Here is an 8032-nt window from a genome sequence, read left to right as displayed (position 1 = left end):
ACATTAGGCATTTGTCCAAGTCGTTTTGAATACTTTAAAAACTGAAACAAAAAAAATAGTTCATCGTGGGAATGAGAAAAAAAAATTCGCCGAAAAGAACATCAAACAATGGTGCAAAGTAGTCTCCTATCCGTGGACGCAACGAGGATCCATCATCACCCACACCCTCCCAATCACGCTCACCTACTACTACTGACATGGACCTACTACTACTACTACTACTACTACTACTGACACGCTCACCTAATACTACTACTACTGACATTGACATCTACTCAACATGGAGTCTGGAACACTGACGGGTTCCTCTTGTGAAGCCCATTTGTATATACCAATTCCCCTAAACGCTGCCAAATCACCATTATACAGTAGGTGTAAGTTAGAAACACGTTCAGTAAGTTCTGTGGTCGTCCGGAAGACGTCAATCAAATTCGTCTACATATGCCAATGTGCGTTTGAGATACGTTACACATAGGTTCAAAGCACGCTACTCATAGGTTCAAAGCACGTTACTCATAGGTTAAAAATTAAGTTTCAGGTATGCTAAACATTACCTCGACGTGTTTCGACTTATGAGTAACTTTCAAGTAACATGTGTCCGACGTGTGACAACGATCGCGGAGCATGCCGAGAACTTATGCCAGCGTATGCAGAACTTGTGAGCCATACGTCGAGTACGTCGTAAAATTTTCAGCATGCTCGAAATTTCACGACGTACTAGACGTACCATGGAATATGACAGCGTACTTCATCGTTTTTCAGCGTGCTCTTAACGTATACACAACTTACCCATACCGTATTCGACGTGTGCCAGCGTTTTATACACATTTTTCATAGGTCCGCATAAACTGGCTATTTATTTATGATTTAAATTGGCGTGCGGCAGCTTAACAGAGAACGCCACGAGTTCGTCGGCGATACGTGCAGCGCGCTATGCCTAAGTTAAACTATCGTTGGGCATAGGTTGTGAACGCCGACAACAGGCTAAGCATTCGTTGGTATAAGTTATCTATAAGACAACGAAACGTTCTGTGCCCGTTACTAATATGTTATGCATACGACCAACACGTTATGAATACGACCAAAACTTAAAAAAAAAACTCAAAACTTCAGCGTACACCAACGTTTTACATACATTTTTATACGTTGCCATTGCTGGCTAAAACGTTAAGGTGTGACAGCGCCTTTAGTCGTGGAGCAGCAGGGGCCAGAAAAGAGGCTTATTTTGTGAGATACCCACACCAGCAGTACCACATTTTCTAATGTGGTTATTATTGACCATCTACTATCCCTGTACATGTAAACCAATGATGCCAGTCTGGGAAATGGTGGCATTCTGAGAAATAGGTCAATTAAGGTCGTTGACCCCTGAATTTGGCAACATTTACTAAAACGGCTATAGTTTTTATAATTTTCATGTTACAATACCTTGATATACATCAAACTGATCCTAAGACAATAGGCTATAACATGCGATAACAAAAAAAAAATAAATGTGGCTGATAACTGTAAGTGCAGAACCAATTTTATTATAAATTTTTCCCCAAAATCCAAATTTTCTCATTTTTCAAATACTTTTAGCATCACTCAGCACATGTATAATATAAAAGTATAAAATATTAAGCATTAAAAAGTTTCTCTTGGGTCTGCTGCAATTATTCATATACAATATATTCTATTTTCTTAAAGGTAAATCATGTTTTCATCACATTTTGTCCAAGATGTCTAAAAATACCTGAAAATGGTATTATTCAATACTCATGGCAAATGACCATTAACTTGATTGTCGGGATCCACGCCCTCGGAACGCCTGGCTGAACCGGATTCACTCTACCGATAGTGGTAAAATTACACCTACCGACCACCACTCTGCTACCTACCTTTGCGGCTTGGATGCAGCCGAGCAGGCCTTCCCAGGACGTCCCGGCTGGAATTAACGGATTATCGGGGATAAATCCCCACCTAAACTACAGGGATAGTAGGTGGTCAATAATAACCACATTAGAAAATGTGGTACTGCTGGTGTGGGTATCTCCCTCTTTTGGTGGCCCCTGCTGCTCCACTATAGTCACATGCTGGATGGCAGAGACGTTGTGCAGAGTTGTTGAACTGCCGAGTTGGGAAACGGCATTAAAGGGGCACTGTGTAGGAGATTAGGTCGCCAAGTCACATGGATGGCGGAAAGGTGCAGGTATTGCCACAACGGTGAGTAATGAGTGTATTTTGTACCAAGGTTGCAAGAGCTGGGGTCCAAGGGGTTTGAAGAAGTCGGTGTAAATAAGAGGAGTGCTGACGAGTGATCGGAGTGATTTAAAAGTATGGCTATAGGGAACCGTCATCGAAAAGGATCAGGTGGTGATGCGCCCGCTCTTTGCGGGTCAAATGCCGAGTATATGAATGAGACCTTTAGGTCGAGTACTTCATAAGACGTGATACTGAAGTTGCGGGCAGAGTGAACCAAAATATTGAGATTCCACCGAATAGAAAAGAAAATAAATTATCACGCATGGAACCAAAGTGATTTAATGTGAGGTGTTTATATTGGGTCAATGTTCTGAAAGTGTCTGAAATAGTTGGTGGACAACGGTTCAGTACATGTGGGTATGTATGTGTCGAACATATATCAGTGTTTTCCATCCATAGGGCTCACTTGGGTGGCCGCCTAAGTCAATTTCTGGCCGCCCAACTGCCTAAACACCCATTTCTGGCCGCTTAAATGACTTAACAACATTGTCCACATGTATATACTGTTACGGTTGTGGAAATTCACAGATCACCATTCAGGTTCCCCGAAGATCAGTTATGTCGATAAGTGTGTGTTCCAGGTTAGATTTCCCCACCCATGTATAACGGGAATTATTCATGTGCCGAGCTGTGCATCTTCAGTTAACCGTTGTTCTGTCTCTATCTTTTATTTTAACAACATTGACAATAACAACAACCAGAGCAATTCATCGACCACGTTCGCCTTCGATCGGGGCGGATCCCGCCTGAATGAGGGTTCAAAGGTGAAGAGAAGGAGGGCGTTGATTTCGGGTGGAAAAAGCCCACCACGGCACCTCCCCTTGGGGGCGATTAAAAAAGCCGCGTTCGCTCGCCGGAAGAGGGCGCGTGGGAGAGAGAGCCGGTTGAGAGTTGGAGGAAGTGGAGTGTCGTCATGGGGTTGGTGGGTCGAGATCGCTGGAGCAGTAGCTCGTGGGAGAAGCCTTGGAGCGCAGCCAGACGGCAGTGGAGAGTCGGGCGCGTCGCAAGGCCCTTGACCCACCAAGCCGCCATTCGAAGCCGCTGCAGCGTTGGCAATGAGCCAGCGAGACGGAGACACCAAGGGTCGCCAACCCGAACCAGGACCCAGCGAGTCACCACGAGGGTGGCCAGGTAGTCCGCTCGGTCTCTCGGAGCCCCTTCGGTCATCCCTGCTCTGAACAATAATAAAGGCTTAGGAGCCTGTTATTTCTTTCTTGGGTTTTTGTATGAAAATCTGTGGCGCCTTGCCTCTCAGTAGAATTATGAGCAAGTCCGTGCTTGTACATAATAAGTAGACATCGGCTGTAGGCTTTTTGATCGTGTCCTGCCCCCATTCCCCCATTGACTGCTAACGTGCCTGTACGAATACATGTCCCCATTTTTGAATGTCACCTGCTCGTTGCGTCCCTTCCTACATTGACTGCCATAATTGCGTTCGGAATATTAGGTGCTTGATTATAAGCCGATAAAACGTACATCTGGCCCGACGGGACTTGGCGATATAAAACCGCTCGGCAATCGCATACGGAACGAGCTGCTTAAGCGGCTCATTTTCGTGCAGGTACGGTCGAGGTATAAACTCCCAGCATTTCTGTCCATGTGAATAATTAGGTGCATCGACAATTCGGCGATCGACCCTGTAGCGCGTGGACAGAAGAGTTGGCTGGTTTATGGTGCGTTAAAAACACCCGTAGCTGGTTTCGGCGTTGGTCCGGAAGCTGTGACTAGATTGCCACGCTCGGTGGGCGCGTGCGGCCGCAATTGGGCTAAAGGCGGTCCGCACGCTGAACGGGCAAAAATCTACAACAATACAACCTTCTATCATCACAAACCTTGATTTCCAGTGATGATGGGTGTGGGGGAAGTGGTGGTGGAGGTAGAGATGGAGTGGGAGAGGTGGTGGTGATGGGTTTGGGGGAAGTGATGGTTGGTGGTGGGTGATGGTGGGGGTAGCGATGGAGTGGGAGAGGTGGTGGTGATGGGTGTGGGGGAAGTGATGGTTGGTGGGGATAGTGATGGAGTGGGAGAGGTGGTGGTGATGGGTGTGGGGGAAGTGATAGGTGGTGGTGGTGGTGGTGGTGTGGTGATGGGATAGGAGGGATGGTGATGGTGGAGGTGGTGGTGATGGTTGAAATAATGGTGGTGATGGGTGTGGGGGGAGTGATGGTTGGTGGTGGTAGGTGATGGTGGGGATAGTGATGGAGTGGGAGAGGTGGTGGTGATGGGTGTGGGGGAAGTGATTGGTGGTGGTGGTGGTGGTGTGGTGATGGGATAGGAGGGATGGTGATGGTGGAGGTGATGGTGATGGTTGAACTAATGATGCTAGTGGAATATTTACCCATTTATTCACTCATCTATTGTAACTTGTCGATGTACTATTTTTGTTCATCTGGTAACTACTTTTATGTTGAACTACTTTTATGCAATTTGATTTATTATGCTGAAAGTGTGTTCCCTTTTGATAACTGTTAAAGGCAGAGTTAGCTTCAGGCTGGAGAGATGTAAATATACTGAATACACACTGTACACCAGCGTTTGTTGTCAACTTCTAATATCCATGTCATAGTTATATTGTAGATCGGTACACTGAGTGCCTCACACAAGTACAGAGGATATTCAATTCAAATTTATTTCTTGGAAATATTGATCAGACAAGCAATTTTGTTTGGATATATCATACATTCTTTCATGAAATCACATGCATGGTTAATGGAATGTAAGTTGAGATATTAAAAAGATCATTGATGGGTGTTACAACCAGAACAAAGATCTTAAATATTTATGGTGAAGATACATACATGCTAAATATAAGATATGTTGTGAGTGAGAATTTTTTTTACAAAATTGATGATGCCAAGATACTAATTTGTGTCTCTACTTGCATGCTCAGAATGTCCCAGAATGCACCTACGAGCATCTAAAATTGCTAAAAATCCTGGGGGAGAACCCACAGACCCCTCGCTCCCCAACAGCGAAAGGGGGAGACCCCGCTCTCGCACCCTCCGCTCCCCCGCGCCCACTTGTTGTGCCCGCCGCGGGCCGCTCAAAATTATACATGTTGGCAGTTTTACCCAAATCATTTTAAAACCCAGGGAAAACCCTGTATATACAGTTGTGTTTTTGTTGCAAGCGTTAGAGAATAATGATTTTGTAAATCTACACGAGGCTCGAGTGCAGAGCAAATTGGCAGTCAAGGCAGGCATGAAGATGAGGCAAGTGAGGACAGTGAAGAGACATGTAGACGATGTATGTTTGATAAATGCAGACCGGAATTGGTACAGAACCTGAACAAATGGTGTGATTGGATGAAGGTACTCTAAGTGCAATCATTTTCCGATAGACCTGAAGAAGGAAAGCTGTGAAATGATCAATCACGAGTTTGGAATGCACACCAAATGTCTTATCTCCCATGCATCTGTCAGGATGTTTGAGTTGCCCGATGACTCTTTTGTTGAACATATTTGCTTCAATATTGAGAGGTGGAGTTTCCTTATGTAATACATATGGAATACTGGGTTGGGAATCAAACCCAGGTGAGACGGCTTTGAGACAGAGTTGGATGGGCATGCCCGCTTTTGCTTCGGTGTGGGGTCGTCATGCTGGTTGTAGTGGAAGGATAGTTGGATTGTAGGATCCTGTTTAGAGAGAATATATGGTTTTGGTTTGGTTTTGAGGGTTTACAAAGGTGAATTTGCATCTGAAATGGAGAGATTGTGTTGAAGTGGGTTGGGGGGAGGATGCCCTGCTGTGAAGTAAAGGAATTCACAAGGTCACCTGGCCTCTGAACACAGGCTGATTGTGTGTTTGCCTGGTGGGGAGAGAGAGTGGAGCGGGGGTGGGGAGCAGCACCTGTGTCTGACCTGTTTGGGAGAAATTGGTTGCAGACAAAATTGTAAAATTGATGAAGAAAATTACTGTCAAAGAAGTAAAATATGGAAGCTAAAGGGTCTTGCTCGATTCTTATCTGTTGGTTACAAGTGCACTGGGATCAACATATAAAAACGACAATTCTTTGAGCATAACAAAGCTGTTATGGTATCAATGTGAATAGAGTGGCATCCCAGCAATGGCTTGCTAGTTTGTGTTTGGTAGATACCTCGTGTGCTGGTTGACACCGGAGTAGAAAGATTCAAAAGTTGATGGTAAGTGTTATGGATTTGGAACATGTCACGAAGTGAGCCAACCATGTCGATGTGGCAGAGGGCACCACATGTTAGAGCATACAGGTACAGTTTGCTCATTATGTGAATGGTTGCAGGCAGATACACAGAGGTGAGCGTGTGCGTATAAGCAAATGCCAGCAGGTGAGGATACCATATGAAAACCATGGCAACCGATGACAACACTGGAGTATGAATACCTCAGTGCAAGGATTACACAAGGTGGTTTGCCATTGCATTCCGGATAGTAGTCAGGAAAGGAGCAACTCCAGTTGTGTACATAACAACTTTATGAACCATGAGTCAAGGGGTATCTAGTCACCATGGTTACCATGACATGTTTGAATGAGGATTGAGTTAATATGAATGTGCTTATAATGATTTGAATTACTCACAAGGAAGAAAAGCATTTTTCTGTGTGTGACGGCTGTGGGCTGTGGAAATAATTCATGCGCAACTGAACCGGGCGGGGAGACTGCACATATGTTCGAGGGGAGGGGTTGCCTGGTGTTGGGGAACACTTTTGATGAGCCGAGTTGACATCTGGGCCGTGCCGAGAGTGCCGTGTAGTTTGTGAAGTTGTTCATCCTTACCCCACGGATTTGCATACATGGTATGGGGAAATAGGGAATTTGATTGGAAGTGAGACCGACACAACAACAATGTGACTTGATGTACCAACAAATATAATGCCACACATTACATTGATTGTCGCAAAAGGACACAGAGCTAAGGAGATTGTGCTGCTGATTACGCGATTGAAGGGTTTGTCGAGACATAAATACTGTCAGGTACGGGGCCGAAATTTGTATCGCATGGAAGGGAATGAAGGGGATGTATGGGAACAACCTCTTGTGGATTCTGTGGACGTTTTGCAGTGGATAAATAAGCTACCATTTAGAGAAATGTTGTCGATGGTGGAGAAAGAGGATCTGTTGGCACAGGTGCCCAATAAATTGTGGACTACACACCCAAATGAAGCAGAGAGAATAAAAGATGCGGAGCCAGTGCATATTATGGTTGATAAAGCCAAGCCTCTACGTGAACTGTGCTCGTGACCAGAGGTGTTTCATCTGCCGGAGGCAGTGCCTGGAGGAATGACAAGTGCTTGAGCGAAGGTAAAGGAGAGCGCTCTCAGCAGGTAACGCATTTCGAACAAAGAAAAGTTCATTGTCAGATAATTTTATTGATAGAAAGAAGAGGATCTGGCGGAGAGAGTCCGTTTTAAAGTAAACGATAAGTACTGTAGTTGTTTTAGAAAAATGCTGGAGAAGAAGAGGAGTCAGATGATACTTACCTGATAGGAGAGATACCGCGATCAGTTAGTTATGGCGGTATTCTCAGGGCGAGGCCTACCCATTGCACTACAGGGGAGAAGGGTTGACCCCTGCGATTTCCCCAAATGTGGGAAAGTCGACCGTGAAATTTGTAGGATGCAGGAGATGATAGACTGGCTGGGTGTGTGACTGGTGATTTGCATTGAGATGCATGTGTTGCTGAGAGTAAAAAACGAAACTTGTGCGAGTCCAATATTCACTGCAATGAAACATGTTCTGTTGGGATTTTGACGATATTTTTAACAACTAAGGAAGAAATATCAGGCAGAGAGTCGAAATAAAACAGCCTGG

At 44.9% G+C, this 8032-nt stretch overlaps 1 protein-coding gene and 1 non-coding gene across 9 annotated transcripts in view; one reads left to right on the top strand and one right to left on the bottom strand.

Moving 5' to 3' along the window:
• Nucleotides 1-8032, bottom strand: part of LOC147021186 (uncharacterized) — a 53558-nt gene that overhangs the window by 19324 nt on the left and 26202 nt on the right. The gene's annotated exons all lie outside the window — the stretch shown is intronic.
• On the top strand, nucleotides 7694-7858 carry LOC147021187 (U1 spliceosomal RNA). The gene has a single exon (XR_015061385.1). It is a non-coding gene; the product is annotated as a U1 spliceosomal RNA (small nuclear RNA).

Source organism: Eptatretus burgeri, chromosome 8, assembly GCF_056783735.1.
Source record: "Eptatretus burgeri isolate ZD-2024b chromosome 8, Ebu_testis_v1, whole genome shotgun sequence".
NCBI classification, from domain to species: domain Eukaryota; kingdom Metazoa; phylum Chordata; class Myxini; order Myxiniformes; family Myxinidae; genus Eptatretus; species Eptatretus burgeri.
Note: the sequence above shows the minus strand (reverse complement) of the source record. Positions and strands in the feature narration are given on the sequence as shown.